We start from the raw sequence: 17311 nt of genomic DNA, 5'->3' as shown, positions 1-17311 counted from the left end.
AAAGAGGTGTCCTTTAGGTGTTCTGATGAGTTTGTTGTATTGCTGCAATAATCTAATTTGCCAGCATTCTTAAACTTCTTCAGCAGAAAGGTTTTCCTTAATTTAATCCAGTACTGATATGTCAACTTTAATTTTTACTCTGCTTCTCAAAGCTGATAAGAAAATTCTTTAACAACCCCAGATACTTCATAGTAATAAAATGTCTTCTCCTTCCCTGCAGGGACAGATTTAATATTTATTACTCTACTGACTCTACCATGTGCAGTAAGTATAATGCTCACTTTTTCTGAGCCATGACAGAGTTCAGCAGCAGTTCAGAGAATTCCCTGCATCATTTTACTATTACTAACATCACACTTATTTTATTTGCATTACAAATAGTTTGAACCATCCATAGAAATTAATGCAAGCTGAGCATAAATAATTAAACTTGATGTAACAAGTCTTTTTAAAATGTAGATTGTAAATTGACAATATTCTTTCCACTCAGATAGTCACAGTTTAAGAGATTGTTATAATGTTTCCCCAAATTTAAAGTCATTTGTCATGAATTTACAAGTGTATCACCTGACAGCACCATATCCTATTACATTATGGATTACTTCTAATCAAAATTAATTGTACTGAGCTTTCATTACATTTTCCAAACTAAGCCAACTGGTTCAAATTTTTCATTCTGAGCCTGCAACTCAGTGTTTTGAAGTGTTTCAGTGTTATGCGTCTGTACATGTTTGCATTTTCTGAAATCACAGACTAATAAGCAAACAAACATGAAAACCAAAACCAGCCATCTTAAAAAATCTGCTGGAGATTAATTTTTGAAACAGATTGCTCACTACTAAAAAGGATTTTAAATTTGGCCTTGTGATGTTATTTAACAAGCTATAAAAATACACTTATTTTAAAGTTGTGGTGTTCTTTAAAGGCAGATTTGATTTATTGGGTTTGATTTATTTCATTTTTTTTTTTCTTTTCCCACAAAAAAGTTTCAATATCTGATTGAATTTCACTAATTGAAATCTATCGTAAAAACTAGAAATGCTGTGTTGGAGGTACATTCATTAAAATGGATTAAGAAGTCTGCAAGTATGTTTATTTTTCTTCTATAGGTATTCATCATGCCACCCCTGAGGCAGGCTTGGGTGCTCTCTGGGAGAAAGTCAGTGCGAGTCAAGACTGTGCTAACAACTGAACAGCTTGGATGGCTGCAGACCAGTGCCGTACCTGTGCCACAGCTCCGTGTCTTCAGCTAATATCGATGCCCCGTATGGATGGCACATTGCATACAGAGGTCTTGAAATTTGTATGATATCTTGATACAAACACAACAAAGAGGGAATTTAGGAAATGAAAGGAACAACCGGTTTCAAGGTATTATGGAAAGATTGTCAAGGTTTCCTCAATATTTGGTAGAAGGAAATACTTGCAGACAATTGGTGTCTTTTTAGGAGAGTTGTCTGGGCCAATGAATGCATTGCAGTCTAGAAATTCCATACCATATAAGAAGACAATTCCCAAGCATATAGGAAGCTTGAGTATCTGTCTTCTAGGTGGCTAAAATTTCATAAAATAAATCATGCCTATCAGGGAATGAACACAACAGACTCACAAAGTGGTATATTCTAAAATACAGTATACAGAGCATTTAAAATATTTATTTTTTCCTATTTCTACAAACCTTTGTCTTATTTTATTATCTGAAACTTGTAAAGAATAAATCAGTCTCTGAGCTTATTTTCTGAAGTCTTTTCACTTCAATGTATCTCATTTTTAGTTGTTATATTTTTAACAAAATTTTATCTGGAGTCAGCTTGGACAGGTGTTCTCTTCCCTTTTGTCCAAAAAGTGAAGAAAATCCAGGTGGGAATTTTGCTCTCAAATTTGTTCTTGTGCATGTGCAAAAGCTCTTCTTTAAAAGGATAACGTAGGAAGCATACAGACAGAGCGTGGTTCTACAAGTTAAAAGCAAAAAATTAGTTGTGCATCTCTTCTCCATTTTGTCTCTAGCTCACTTCAGATAGCATGTCTGTTTTAGTCATGCTGGGAGAACACCCCTAATCTGTTTTCAAAATTTAAACCCAAAGCTGCTATCTATGCTGAAAACAAACAGAAGCTGTAGTGTCCCTCAGTGCTGTTCCTTGCTGTACATTCAGAGGATGGTCACGCATTGGCAGTTTGAAGCCTGAGGAGAGGGTTTGTAATTCCTGTAATATTTATCCCACTATGGAGTGCCTGTCAGTTAATAGTAACCATAGTTCTGACCTTTCTCCATCGCTTGTCAATAATTTTCCAGATTTTTCTTTCCAAAATGGGTAAAGAATCCTACACAGCATCACGGAATGTAGTCCTCAAGTAGATCTTCAAGAAATATTTTACTATTTCTCTTTTGAAAGGTAATGAAAGGGGGTTGAAAAGAACTCTAGAGAAGTTTAGTCAAAGACTGAATAACAAGTTTATTATATAAAGCATTTAGTGAAGGCATTTTAAAATTGTATTAAAGTTTTGGCTAGAAGTTGGCAAAAATGATGGATTAGAATGATTTACTTCTCTGCTGTTCAGGTAATAAGGCTTCACGTGTATGGTTTGCAAGTAAATAAAAAGCTACCTTATTTTTAGGCAAAACAACATTATTCATGTTTCCTTGGGCCATTTTGGAGGGGTGTGAGGAAGCCAGCTATTGCAGTACTTTGTCTCAGTATTGAGTACAAATAGCAGCCACACTCTTGGCTACCAGTTGCTGCTTTCATAGTCAGTGAAATTAATTTAGGTGTTAGTGTCCAAAGTGTAATTTTTTCTCTTCTACCCATGGAAATCCATCTTATTAATACTTCTGCTTAGTACTGTTGCAGCAGTTGTGAAACTATAGTGCTTTAGTCTCTGATAATTTAGTTTTGAATAATACTCTGGAGAGGAATATATTCTATCTGTCTACAGACCAATGGATTAAATAACCAAACTACTTGAAGGTAGAAAACCACAAGCAAAGCCTTGGAATATATTATGGCAAAAAAACAGAATGCACTTCTATTTTAAGAGCTTATTCTGCGAAATCCTGGTTAAGGACAGTAACATTATATTTCATTTTTTCATTATTAAAAATGCTGAGACTTGAGTGACATTTAAGTTTATTCTTGTTTTATTTTCTCTTTTTTTGAACTCATTAAAAATTACTAAGCAGATAATAATTTTTCTCAAGTTTCTTGTGTTCACTGTTACAGTTTTGCTATCCAATTCCATCTTATCAAAACCTGCTGAGAATAAATATTAACTTGTTAAGAGAAAAAAAAATTATTCTTGATCAGAGCTTGGAGCTTTTCATAAAAAGCTAAAATAGCATGCACAGGAGCAATTTCTGCAACCAGCAAGCTTTCTATGTGAGACCTCAGAACCTGAGCTTCATTAGTGCTAAATGGTGACACTGCAACCATCAGTGGTCCATCCATCACACAGTGAATTTATTCAAACCATACTGGTCCTGCGAGACAAAGTTACCAGCATCTCATCTTTTCTCCACATTCACAAAGGCAGTCATTTTATCTTTAAGTTTTGTCAGACATGATTTTCCTGCTATAAATCCATGAGAAATATTCCCAGTCACCTTTATATGTTTCAGTACTCTCTTTCTTCCTTGTTATTTAAACCAGCTGTCATGTGTAAGTTCAGGCAATAAACAGCTATTTCTAAACTGTTCCCCAAAATGTCACTATTGTATTTGTTTCCAGTCTTATGGAATAAAGTCAGTTCATCAATTAATGTTAAATCTCTTCTACTTGCTTCCAAAATGTCTTTAGGCGTATGATGAACCACACCCCTCACACCCCCCACACCCCCCTCCCCCCATTCTGAAAACCTCAAGACCCTACCTAGTTAGTAGATAATTTGGATAATAAGAAAAATATGTAAGAAAGCTACTCAATTTTTCTATGAGACCAAAACAATCCTTTGGATCCATGACTAATTTTTGTCCAAATTATTTTTGCATTTCATGTAGTAAAAATATGTATCAGATCTGATAAACACTTTAGAAGCCCAAAAATATTACTGAGAACAGCTCTGTGTTATGCATGTGGATTTGCTAATAAACTAAGTACAAGATAGAGAACAACCCAATAAATAGAATTAAATTAAATTTTGCTCTATTGCTTCATTCACAATTCTCTGTGCACAGTGAATGAGTCTTGTGAAAATAAATGTATGATAATGATATTAAATATGTCATAGAAAATATACATTAGAGACAAAAGAATGCTCAGACATGCTGCTCCTTGATATTGCCACCTTGTTTATTTATGCAAGGTAAATTGCAGCGCTCAAAACATAAATAAAAGTAGCATTCTTAACTTTCTTCTCACTTTCTACTCACTATGGTTCTGCCTCTCATTTCTGCGTTTTCTATAGGTCTCTTTCTTACAACTAGATTCATAAACAGATTTCTGCACCTTGCAAGGTCCTACTTACCAAGAACCTTAAAGACAAAACTCAATAAGGAACGTCAGGAATTCTGTCTGTCCTCCTCTGTACATTACATGCCATGGAATTTACCCTTTTATATGTCTAAAGCACATCTATTGGAAATAAATCCAGATCTCGAGGCGTCAAAATATAGTGAGGATTTAACAATTTTCTTGGCGTTTTATTGTAATTATTTATTATTCTCATTTTTTTAAAAATATCATCATCCACCTCTGTATTTCAGAATACTCCAAGTTTAAGTTTCTGGTATTTATTTCTTCTTTCCCAATAGATATTATAGCCCTTGGTATGTAGTGTTCTTTTATGAGTGAGGATATTTACATTCAGTCATGACGTTATTTCTCAGCCTTTTGATAAAAGGTAGATAGAGATCACCACAATGTCCAGTTTGGTAGATTTATCCCTCAAACACCTTTTTGCCACCTTTACAGTTTTTACCATCCTGAAAATTCTCTCAGAAAGTGAAATGCAGAATGTCTGGATTGCTATATCATGTAGCACCATGAATTTCAGATTTGTTGATGCACAATATCATTCAATAACTTCTTTCTGTGTTTATTTTCACATTATGATTTAATTTCTTTTTAAACAATATTTTTCTCTGAAGATAATTTGATCTACAAAGGAATTAACAAACAGAAAATTGTATTATTTTCATATCTGAACTTGCTACTCAATATGAATTTGCTAGTTTAGTTACACTGCATATCACTAATTACTAGAATTGTGTTAATTTCAAACAAAGATGTAAAATGAGATTTTGACACTGATGCTAATTTTATTTCTGAATGAGGTTTTAATATAATTTACTGATAACTTGGCAATAAATATACCTGGACACTTCTAATAAAGTAAAAAGGTTAGTAATATTTGGGGATGTGTTTCTATCAGATGCAATGGGAATAGTTGTTTCAAAGCGAATGAAGAGTCACTAGAAGCAGAAGAAAGTCCAACAGATGGAGAAAATTGCTTTTTATTCTTCTATTTTAGGGTCTGCAGGTTAGAATTTGTTAACTCACTGGAGTATAGAATAAATCTCTGTAGATAACTATTATTAGAGTGCTTTGTCACTGAGGCGTAAGAACCAACATTGTGGAGCATTATTCTTGTGATGTTTTTGTATCTATACGGTCCATTGGTAAAATTTCCATTTGTACTGCTGACAGGCCTTAATTGAACTCTTATGAGGACAGCATCATGCAATATGGTAATTGTGTTTCTCCCAAATAGCGACAATGAAGGTGTGAAAGCCTTCCAGGAACATATACGGGCAAGTTAAAACTGGTAATACAAAAAATATAAAGTTTGGAAATGAAAAATGAAATTGTGACTTTACATTTGAGAAAAAATTGAAGGGTGTTTTATGCACCGTTTATTAGGCATAGAGTGTACACTGCTAGCTGATGTTAATACCAGCAACAATGAGAAAAATTCTATGAAAAAGGTGATAACAGTGGTCAGAGCTCTTTAGATTCCTAAGAGAAGTGGGTCTAGAGGGATCAAATTCATCAAACACAATCCACAGTCCTGAGTGTTTCCAGTGAGAGACATGGGGCCTTGAATTAGAAGTCAGCTCCGTGAGGATTTCTCTGTTCTGTGCCCCAGGATGGAGATGCAGGGTGGTGCTTCAAAGCTGGGGTCAGGATGAAATGAGATTAGCTCTGTGAGCCAGGATGGTGAGATATCCACAGGGCCATCTTGAATCAGGGGACTCTGTTTCAGCTCTGGCCCTTGCCTCTGCATCTCTCCATGCCCTTTATTCATGGCCATGACCTTCCAGGTGGACCTGATTATAACTCCAGTTCTGGAGCTGAGCTTCAGTTCTGGTTGTAGAGACCCTGATTGAGTGTCTGAAGATTGGCAGTGAAATGCTGGGGAAAGAGGCTCAGCAGGGGAAATGGGAAGACAAGGAGTGGGTTTTGTCTGACAGCGTCAATTCTCTAGAGTTAAGTTGTCATTGGAGTTACTCACCCAAGGATTCCTCAAAAAGAGTGGGGAAAAAAATAGGCACACTAGAGAGATTCATCCTATCCAAAAAAGGCTCTGAAACGCAATTCAGATAAATGGCTTATTTGTTTCTGAGGACAACTGGAACAAGGAGACGTGAGCAGAAAGCTGAGTAAAATAGAAACAGTTCAGGCAGTCCCAATGTGAGTGAGCAATGCCACAGGACCCTGTAAGAAGCCTAGAGCAGAAAACTAAACTCTTGGACTGAAGTATTGACAGATGAAGACACAAAGCAGTACATCAAAAATACATTTTCACTTTATTAACACTATGATCAAGGAAAATAATTTCTGTTTTACTAAGCAGCATTACATGGAACTGCCTCTTCATTGTACGGCCTTACCAGTAGCTAGCATTACCTAATGGACAAAGAATTTTTGGGCAAACAAGTCAAAATGGAAGGTAGAATATACTCAAGCTAATAAAAAGAAATATTTTCTAGAATTCAGGTAGTACAAAATAGAAATATTTAAAAAAATAATTAACTTGAATACTTAACCAGAAACTTTATTTAGTATGAGATATTTCAGAAATGTTAACTACTCTTTGAGTGCAGTGATATAAGTTAGCAGCAAAATAACAATGCTGCAAACAAATCTTAAATGAGTATACATATGAACCTCAGAGAAGAAATTAAGTAAAAAACAACCAGGCAAGGCTTTGGCTTCAGACCGCCTAAAAATAAATACAAATTTATTTAAGTGTGATACTTTCACCCTCAGATCAGAAGCCTAAAGAGCAGGGCAAATGATAGTCATTACCTTGCTTTTATTCATGTCTTAGACAAAAATTCCATTGAATTCAATAAGGGAATTTTATATAAGACATAAAAATTAGGTGAAAAGTTATTTTATTGCTTGGCAGTTTGTGTAATAAAAAGGAAGCAATAAGAAGGGGAAAAAAAAAGGTTATCAAAATAAAATGACTGTAAAGTAGCTTTTGGTGTAAGTAGCATGTATGTTTGCCTATAACTCAAATAATGGTGAAAGGAATTTAATCTCTTGTAAAGTGTAGTGATCAAGTATTGTTTAGTAGGGGAGCAAATAATTTTATTGAGCATAAGAGCACCTCCTCTTTTCAATCGCTTAGCGTTGATTACATCCATAAAGTGATTTAGAGTATTGCAAATTCAGTCATTATTCTGGAGATAAACTTGAAGATTTCCGGGTGCAGTTTTCTATATTCAGTAGAGTTCCTTTCATAGTTAGAAATACCTTATGTGATCTATCTATCTTGAATCTTTAGTGCTTCTGATGAGAATAATTATATAGAAATAAATAGAAATGTTATGTATTGGAAAATCTTGGTTCAAATTTATACTGCAGTTTCCATGATAAACTGCTCTATACTATAAGGCTGAACATTTGCAGAGCCTTGTTACATCACAAGAACAGTATAAGTGTCCTTCTGTACCATGACTCTGAGTATTAAAAGAGATTGGCTGCATAGTGGTTTGAAAGGAAAGGTTTTAAAACCTGATCTCCAGTCAGGAGACTGAGATCAACTTTGAATTCATTAGAAAGATTTCAGGAATAAAAAAAAAATGTTCTTCTTCTATATAGTTGGGGATACCTTGTTTACTCAATGAAAAATCCTAAGGAAGTAAGGATTTTAGAATTTCTAGAATCATAGAATAACCTAGGGTTGAAAAGACCTTTAAGATTATCAAGTCCAGTCATAAAACTAACACTGCTAAGGGCACCACTGAACCATATCCCTAAGTGCCACATCTACGCATCTTTAAAATGCCTCCAGGGACTGTGACTTAACCACATCCCTGGGCAACCTTTTCCAAAGCCTGACAAACCATTCAGTGTAGAAATGTTTCCTAATACCCAATTTAAATCTCCCCTGGCACAACTCGTGTCTGTCTCCTCTCTTCCTATTGCTCATTACTTTGGAAAAGAGACCTCCAGCTCTCCCATCTCCCTCAGCTGCTCCACACCAGACTTGTGCTCCAGACCCTTCACCAACTCTGCTTCTGTTGTCTGGACTTCCTCCAGCTCCTCAGAGTAGTCATGGCCCCAGAGCTGAACACAAGGCTCAAGGTTCAGCCTCATGAATGCTAAGTGCACAGGGACAATATTTTTCCTAGTCCAGTTGGCCACTCTATTTCTGATAGAGGCCAGGATGCCACCAGCCTTCTTGGCCACCTGGGCACATTCTGGCTCATGTCCAGCTGCTGTTGGTCAGCACTTCCAGCTGGGAAACTTTCCAGACACTCTTCCCCAGCCAGAAGCACTGCAGGGGTTGCTGTGACCCAAAGGCAGGATCTGGCATTTTGCCTTGTTGAACCTCATATGATTGGCCTCAGGCCTCTGGAGAGCCTTCCTGCCCTCCAGGAGAACAACATTCCTTCCCAACTTGGTGTAGTCTGCAAACTGACTGAGGATGCATTCAATCCTCATGCAATGTTTTTTAACTCCTATTTACTGCCCATATTATATGTATTGCTGTTAGATTCACTTTAGTTGAGTTATAGAACCCACCAATTATAGGGGAAGAAGCCCTCATTTCTATGTGACTGTTCTCAGGCATTTTCCATGGTTTCTAACACATAAATAACTCCTTCATCTTTTCCTTCTTCTAATACTCCCTCCTTCTGACATTTCTTTGATTTTATAATTCTGTAATTACTCCTTGCAGGCATCTTTTTGTAGAAAGATATAATAATATATGGTCCTTGGATAGCCATCAAAGGGTGGCCATGGGGCCTTACTTCACCAAAGGTGAATCAAAGTGTGTCAGAAGAACATATGATAAACCTGAAGGCTGTAATATTATGCAGAGCCGTAATAATGTCTGAGAAAATAATTACAGAAGTTAAAATCAAATCATATCCATAGTAACACTTCATTAGAAGATGAGAGAGAAGTACCAAGAGATTATTCATAATAAAACGCTAAATTACATGCACTGCTGGATAAAAAACATTGTATCCCTCAAAAACCATTTTTGTTATTTTCCATTCTAAAATACCAAAATGCTATAGATAATTTAAAAAAGAGAGAGAAATGGAACTTTAAATAGGCACTAGGTTGGAAAAATAGACAGAAAACTTCAGCTCATTTTCATTAAGCTCTAGTAAGTTCACTAGTCTAACTTTTGACAAATGGTCTCTATCACACTAATGTTTTATCAATTAAACTGTGTCTTCTGGGAGACTAGAAATTGTTTCTAATGATGTGAGGCAGCAGTGTCTCTGCACTCACAATAAAAGTAGCTTTTATTGGCCTTTGCTAATACCAGTGAGATTTCTTTTACTTAGAAAACAGAAAAACATTCCATGAATGTTATTGTGGTAAATGCCTGAAAAGCAGACTTCTTTGGTTTCTAAACTTTTAAATTTAATTTACACAACCTGAAATAATTTTTCCAAGTCTTCTTTCATATGCTGTACTTTAAAAAGTAATTTGATTTATATATCTTCTTCATTTAAATACTTATATTCACATTTTTTTAAAATTTAAATGCATATAATCAGCAATACCAACTGGATTTAACAAAAAGATAGTTAGCCTTGTTTTTCTTTCATCCAACAAGGTAGACATACAAAATCTTAAAATGCTACTTTAACACATCATGAATTATCAACAGTAATGTTTTTTGTAAAATCGGTAGTAGCAATGAGAAGAAATTGGTAGAAATCTCCCATTCAATCCAATCCAATTGGTTAGACCCCAGAAAAAGTCAATAGTTTTGGAGGAGTTTCTACATTATAATTAGTTTCCACTGATGTCGCTGTTCTAAATTTTTCTTGTTGTGGTCTAGTCTAGCATGAATGGATTTTTTATACATTATAAAGTTAAAAATGAGTCAGTTGTTTAGATGTGACCAAAACTTCTTTTCCAATAAGTTAGCTGACGTATAGTGATAAACTTAAGATGGTGTTTCCACTTAGTGTTCTGGTTTGCAATCTCATTGTGTACTTCTTCAATACAGGTGACTGCAAATCAGTTGAGGATTAGTTTAAGTAAATAATTCTGGGTGAAAAAGTGATAAATCAATTGGGAATAATTGCAAGAATACAGTTGTTTAAACTTGCACAATAAGACAAGTTAAGCATAATCAAGATGAATTTTCCTAAAATTAACTTCCATAGGAGTCACTGGGAGAATTTAGACCTCTTTTACATTTTATTTAGAGTTTTTACTATTGAACACATAGAACACAAAAATAGTAAAATGTCGGAAAATATTGATTTCAGAAATATAAACTGATTCTTTCTCACCCCTTCCCAAAATCATTGATCCAAGATTTTGACAGCATCCACAGTTCCTAATGCTGTTTTTCATTAATAGATCATTTAATGCTTTAAAGAGATGAAAAAATGGTTGTGTGACATGAAAGCTAAGGCCACTGGGAAACAAAAACATCCTTAAGATTTATTCTTTTTTGTGCAAATCTATGTATTAGCCAGAAATTGCCCCCTCTCCTTAATAACTTACAGTTGGTAGTGCATGTACTGCAATTTCAGTGCTCAATTTGGGTGTCGCTGGGACCTTTAGTTCCACTTTCTCTAAGTGTAAGCCATGAAATCTAGACTGATAAAGAATTTTTTTTTCATGTAGATAAGCTGAGACAACAAAGTTGTATCTCCTAAGTTGGGAAGTTCAAAATACCTCAGCTAAATATGTTAAGGAAAGATAATTACAAATTTAATTTTTTTATAGACAGAATAATTGCTTTGGATTATAGTATCATATTTGAACATAGTACTAATTAGGAACATATTCTATTCCAGATTTAATGACAGATAATAAGCTGCAGTTTAAGTGTTCAAAAGTGCAATAAATATTTTATGGAATATAACTAGCGCTACTAGAGCTAACCTGCTCAGAATAACACATTAATCCCAAAACAGACTTTTAATTTTATTTTCTAAATGAATAATACTTACAAAATAGCTCTGTCTTTTGGTCCAGCTCTTTCTCTCCACATTTGTCAGTTTCCTTTAATAAATTTTGATCTCACTGGGATTTTTCAATCAAATTTGACAGCTGAGTTAAGATCTCAAAGATACAAAATTTCTGTGAAATATTAAGTTTCATGAAATGTGGTCAATGGCTGGGACTGAGGATGTAAACTAATATCTTCACAAAGGAAATAAAATGGGTGAAACAGTTATCTGTGGTTTTAGTCTGCCAACCACTCTGTCATCATATGAATATCTCTCAGTCAGCTGCAAGATTTTCTACCTTCCTACTTTTTCCTTTATATAAGCAGGAGATGAAAGAAAATCAAAGGAGACAAAAGGAAAAGTAAGAAAACATAAAGGGAGACAGAAATACTTGTAAATAGCTTTCATTGACTTATTTTTTTTTTTGCTTTTTTTTTAAGAAAGACACTAGAAGGACAGCAGGAACGGGAACATGAAAATTTTAGAAGATAATTTGAGTAACTGGGGTTTTGGCAGAAGGGAAACAAACAGTAGATTCCTTGAAAGAAAAAAGTTTTCTTTCTTTCCATTGTTCACATCTGCTACATGCATTGATGTATTTTCTTATGCACCATAGAATACATATACTTTATTTTTGACTGTACTAAATTTTAGATAGAGTTATACTTTTGATACCTCCACAGAATATACTAAAAGGTAAATATTTTTCCTCCTTGAGGAATATGCGTTGACTAATTTTGATTATACTAAACAATTTTTTCTCTTTTTAAATGAAGATAGCCCTCCCAAAGTGTAGACAGTAATGAACACAAATAAGATCTTAGCAAGCCTCTCATATATTTTTGAGCATACCAATGCACATAATTATAAAAATTTTGTGGAATGAACACAGATTAGATTATTTAATCAATAATTTTAATATTTTTCATAAAATTTTTAGTTCAAATAATCATATACAGTTGTAGTACTTTATGATCTTTGAAAATATTTATTCAGAATTATGTACTACATAATTCAAGTTTATTACAATGCATCAACATTATTACAATATAAGACTATTTCCACAATATATATAGGTAATTCTAGTTTAACATTTGAAAACCCATAACATTCTAGATAATTTAATTTTTTGCAAAATGAGCACAGCTCCTTCAGTAATTGGTTTACTTGTTGTTGGTGGAAGAACTGCTTCAGACTGGGCTTAACACTGCTAGATTCTCTGATCTCTGGAAATCAAAACCTGAACAAGTGTCACAGCACTTTTTGAACCCAACAGGAATCCTCTAACATTTAATAGCAATTGTATCTAAATACACCACTAAACAAGAAAATTACATATTACAGAATATTGGTTTGTGTGGTTTTCAATTCCACTGAAATGCTGCTTGAATGTAATACACATATTTGAAGTTGATGGCACACCGAATTGGATTCACTTTAGCACTGGAGCTTTTCATGTTTATACTTCTCCTTAACCTTACTCTATTTTGCCTTTCTGTCTGTCCCTATAATTGTGCTAGTCTTGGACATGAGGGGGTGGAACTTGGAGCAATACATCTCACCTAGGTTGTTATTCTGAAATGTGTACCTAAACTATTCTGGCCACTCTAAACCATTCTGGAGGTGGTGAAACACCTTGATCAACTGTCTTATAAAGACATGTACAATGTTTTGCTTATATAACAAAAATGTTTTCAAGATTTCAATTTTAAAATCTTGATGTAGACACTTCAAATTTAAAGTTTTGCCAGTTTAGGGGGTGGTACCTTTTGAACAGGCTGAGATGTATCAGTACATAATCCATCAAAGAATAAAGCAATATACAGAAACAATTGATGAATTTAAAAAATAGGAAATGTGGTGAGGAAGCTGTGTGTGGACCAAATATGATTCAGAGTAGTTTCAGAGCTTTATAAAAAGAAAACCATGCAGATACTTCTTCCCTTATGAGTTCTTTTACTTACTGGAACTGAAGTTAAGATTGTTTTATTTTTTAAATTGTTTTTATTATAATGCAGCCATTTTTCTTTGTACACTCCAATCCCAAGAGAATCATTACTGGACAAGTCACATATTTTGCAAGCACAGCAAAACATCCAAACTGAAAGAGGTTTCAAGTCAGACCCTTAAACTTGCTCTAACTTCCTAGGGATGTTTAAAATATTCATGTCAGTTTGAATGGATTAATTAGCAGTCATTGATTAGCAAGGGTAATTAGTATGTCAGATGTATCTAATTTACTAATAGCTGCATTACAATGTTTAAAAAAGAATTTTTCATAAAGTTTAAAAACCCTTTGATTACTTATATTCAAATACAGGTTTCATTTTCTGGTTGTCATCATCATAAAAACTTTTCTCCACAAGCTGAATACAGAAAAACATGGTCAAAAATAAACTTATGTGAACTGAAGAGCCATTTAATTTGCATATATATGTAAAGGAACAGACAGTATCCCGTAGGTGATACTTTTGACTTTGGCCAAGAACCTATTTTTTATCATATCCAGTGATTTTGCTATTAGTACTATAAAAATTTCTGCTAAAGAAAAGGCCACAGTAGTTAGGTATTGATCTGGTTTCTTCTACTACTAGTAGTTTACTTCTATAATAAATATTAAAATAAACATTATTTTCTACAGATCTAGAATTGAATGTTATTTATGATCTGTCAAAAATTGTTCTCCTATTAGTTTCCCTTTATTCAATTCATACTTAAAACTAGGCTTTTAAAGATCCAAATGACTCTCAAGGGTGCATCATAATAAGATTTTATGGGTGACTTTAACTAACTATTGAAGTTCAGGTAGCTCAGATCTCAGGAGTATTCAGGGCCTTTTCTTTCATTTTTCTCCATTTTGGATATGCCTACAAGGAGAAAGCCAACAGACACCACATAGCTTACCTTTGCCAGGCTCTCATAATAAAAGTTAGTTGGTAAAAAAAAACACTATTGATTAACAAGACAATTGCCATATTAAAACAAAGCTACAAAGAACCAAACTAAAGGACAGAAAAGAGAAAGAATAGCTACATTTACAAAATTCAGCTACAGTCAGTACAAGTACAGCTTAAAGTCAGGTGAAATGTATAGACATGTGATCCTGATTTGAAGGGTGCTTGACCTTAGCAGTATGGGCATGATCATTCTGCATCACTTGGGCAGTTACCATTAATGATATAACACAGATGATGCAAGTGTATTTTTTCTAATATTTTTCCATATTTTTATATAATATGCATGACAATCTTAAGACCAAAAGAAATAATGACTGGGCTTTTCTAAGATTTTTCAGGCCCAAGGCTTGAAATCATGTATGAACTTTCAATCTACCAGAATGACATTTTTATACTACAGTAAAAGTGATACAAGTTAGATGTGCTAGGAAATATCACGAGGGTATGTGAGTGGGAGAACTGCAAAAGACCTGCTGGAATTGTGTGATAAAATATGAATGAATGGCATCACTCTGGGTGTGAGAACTTGCATATAGCCCTTAGAGGCAGTGTCAGGACTGAGTTATCACCAATATAGCACATGTTCCATTGAAAATTGATAGTTCACTTAAAAGTAATGCCTGTGTGTTAATATGCGGCATCCAAGAAGATCAAGCAAGCAAGATCCTGGAGGAAATTAAGGAGATAATTTATTTGACATTGGAGTTTATATATTGACACTTCATGACGGCGAATTGTGAAACACAAGTTAAAAATATGCAAAACTCTGTATGAAATAACTAATCCAATAAATGGATTGTTTTTTCTAAGAAGTTTAATTTTAAGAGTAGACATCATGGTCTAATTGAAACACATGTAAAACCAGTTTGCTCCAAAAACATCATGGTAATACATTCAAAATTCTGAAGCTTACTCATATTTGAACTCAGAATCATAGAATCATTGTATGATTTGAGTTGAAATGGACTTTAAAGATCACCTAGTCCAACCACCCTGCCATGGGCAGGAACACCTTACCCTAGACCAGTTTTCTCAAAGCCCCATCCAACCCAGCCTTGAACACTGCCACAGGTGGGACATCCACAGCTTCTCTGGGAAAGCTGTTCCTGTGCCTCACAATACTCACAGTTAAGAATGTGTTCCTAATACCTAATCTAAACCTACTCTTCTTTAGTTTGAAGCCACTTCTCCTTGTCCTGTAACTACAGTTCCCGATGAAGAGTCCCTCTCCAGCTTCCCCCTGGGCCCTTTGCAGATAAGGGAAGGCTGCTCTCAGGTCTCCACAAATCCTTCTCTTTCTGCTAAACAAGTTTTAACTTTCTCAGCCTGTCTTTGTAGGGGAGGTGCTCTACTCCCCTCATCAACTTCATGGCCCATATCTGTGCTTGCTCCAACAATTCCATGTCCTTCAACATGAAAATGAAGAACACAATAGTCCATGGTTCTGCACAAATTAGCTCGGAAGTAAGGGGAAATTTCAAGACAATTTGATAGAGAAATAGTCAGGCTTGTAATCCCTTAGCAGCAGACAGAAAATTTTTACAGGAGAGAAAAGTCATTAGTCAATCCTTTTTAAAGAACTGAGAAAGGAAGAGATGAATAAAGCAAATTAAACTATTAAAGCTATGTAATTATATTATTTGGTTAATAATGTAAATTATTCATTTGTGTGATAGTGTTTCATATATCTGATAATTTTGAATGGTTGCATTTTTAAACACATTTTTAAATGGGGCAATTTTAATGAAGCTCTTCTGGGACTCTGTACTACTGAAACAATTAAGGGTATTTCTAATTTACTTATTTTTCCTTTTGAAACATTTGTGCTATGCTTCAAACATGTCTGTGGTCCACACTGAAGACATAGATATTGCCAGACTATCTAATAAAAGAATACTGCACTGTCACAGAGGTAAAAATCCCAGAAGGAAAACTAATGTTTCCTCTGGTGTCTGAGCCAAATTCAGATTAGCATAATTGAATTCCGCCTACCTAAATTTTTCCTGCAGGGTATAAAGCAGACAGTTCAATCTCCAGAGTCATGTAGGCTACAACCTCTTTGAGAAAAGCAGTAAAGGTGCCAGCAAAGCTAGTCATGAGGGAATCTGAAAAAAACACATATAGCTGTTTAGATATGAGTGGCTTTACATGTCAAGGTAATTCATTTATCAAAATGATGACTATGATGAATCATCTCTGACAGTCAAACAGAAGGATGTCGGGAGATTGATAATGGTCACAGATTAATTGTACTGACCTTTAATTGTGTCTCTGTGCTTTGCAATCTTGCTATTATTTGCATGACTTTTCCATTTCATTCCTAAAACCCAGACATTTTGATTGGCTTTCCTGACAGGAGGAATAAACATAGTGTGCAGGAGAACACATTTCCTCAGGGAAGCCTGAGGTTCTACTAAAGTGGGAAGCTGGGTTATGATCCTCTCCAGAAGGATGTGAGCCTTGAAGCTAAGTATCTGCTTGTTAGCTAGCAAAAGGTTTTGTTCTGTGCTCCTGAGGTCAACTACATGCTCTTTTCAAATCTATAGCCAAGAACATTCCCTAATCCTCCAGTGCAGGGAAACTGTATATCCACACTGCTTATGGGCCATGCTGCCTGGGCAGCGCTGTGTGTGGGAATTTTGCAAATGAATTTAGTATGTCTCAAGCCAAAACTGAACCCAGCACCATTTTCACAGTGTCAAAGAACAAGGAATAAAATTCATAGTCATTGACTTTGAGTCATTTGTTACAGCTAGCCTAGCTAAGAGATTAGAGCAAAAAAAACCATGAAAAAACTACTCAAGCATTCAGCTTACCTTTCAAGTGAAGTGAGAGAACTCTGGAATTGGAATATTCTTTTTCAGATATTATTCTGATATGTCCAGGTGGATGTTTTATGTCTCTAGAGACAGAAAGAGAGAGAGAGGGAGAGTCCATACCCTCTCTCCCTGGGCAGCTTGTTCTAGAGCAATGC

The sequence above is a fragment of the Melospiza melodia genome, chromosome 3 (assembly GCF_035770615.1).
Source record: "Melospiza melodia melodia isolate bMelMel2 chromosome 3, bMelMel2.pri, whole genome shotgun sequence".
In the NCBI taxonomy this organism is placed as follows: Eukaryota; Metazoa; Chordata; class Aves; order Passeriformes; family Passerellidae; genus Melospiza; species Melospiza melodia.
Note: the sequence above shows the minus strand (reverse complement) of the source record.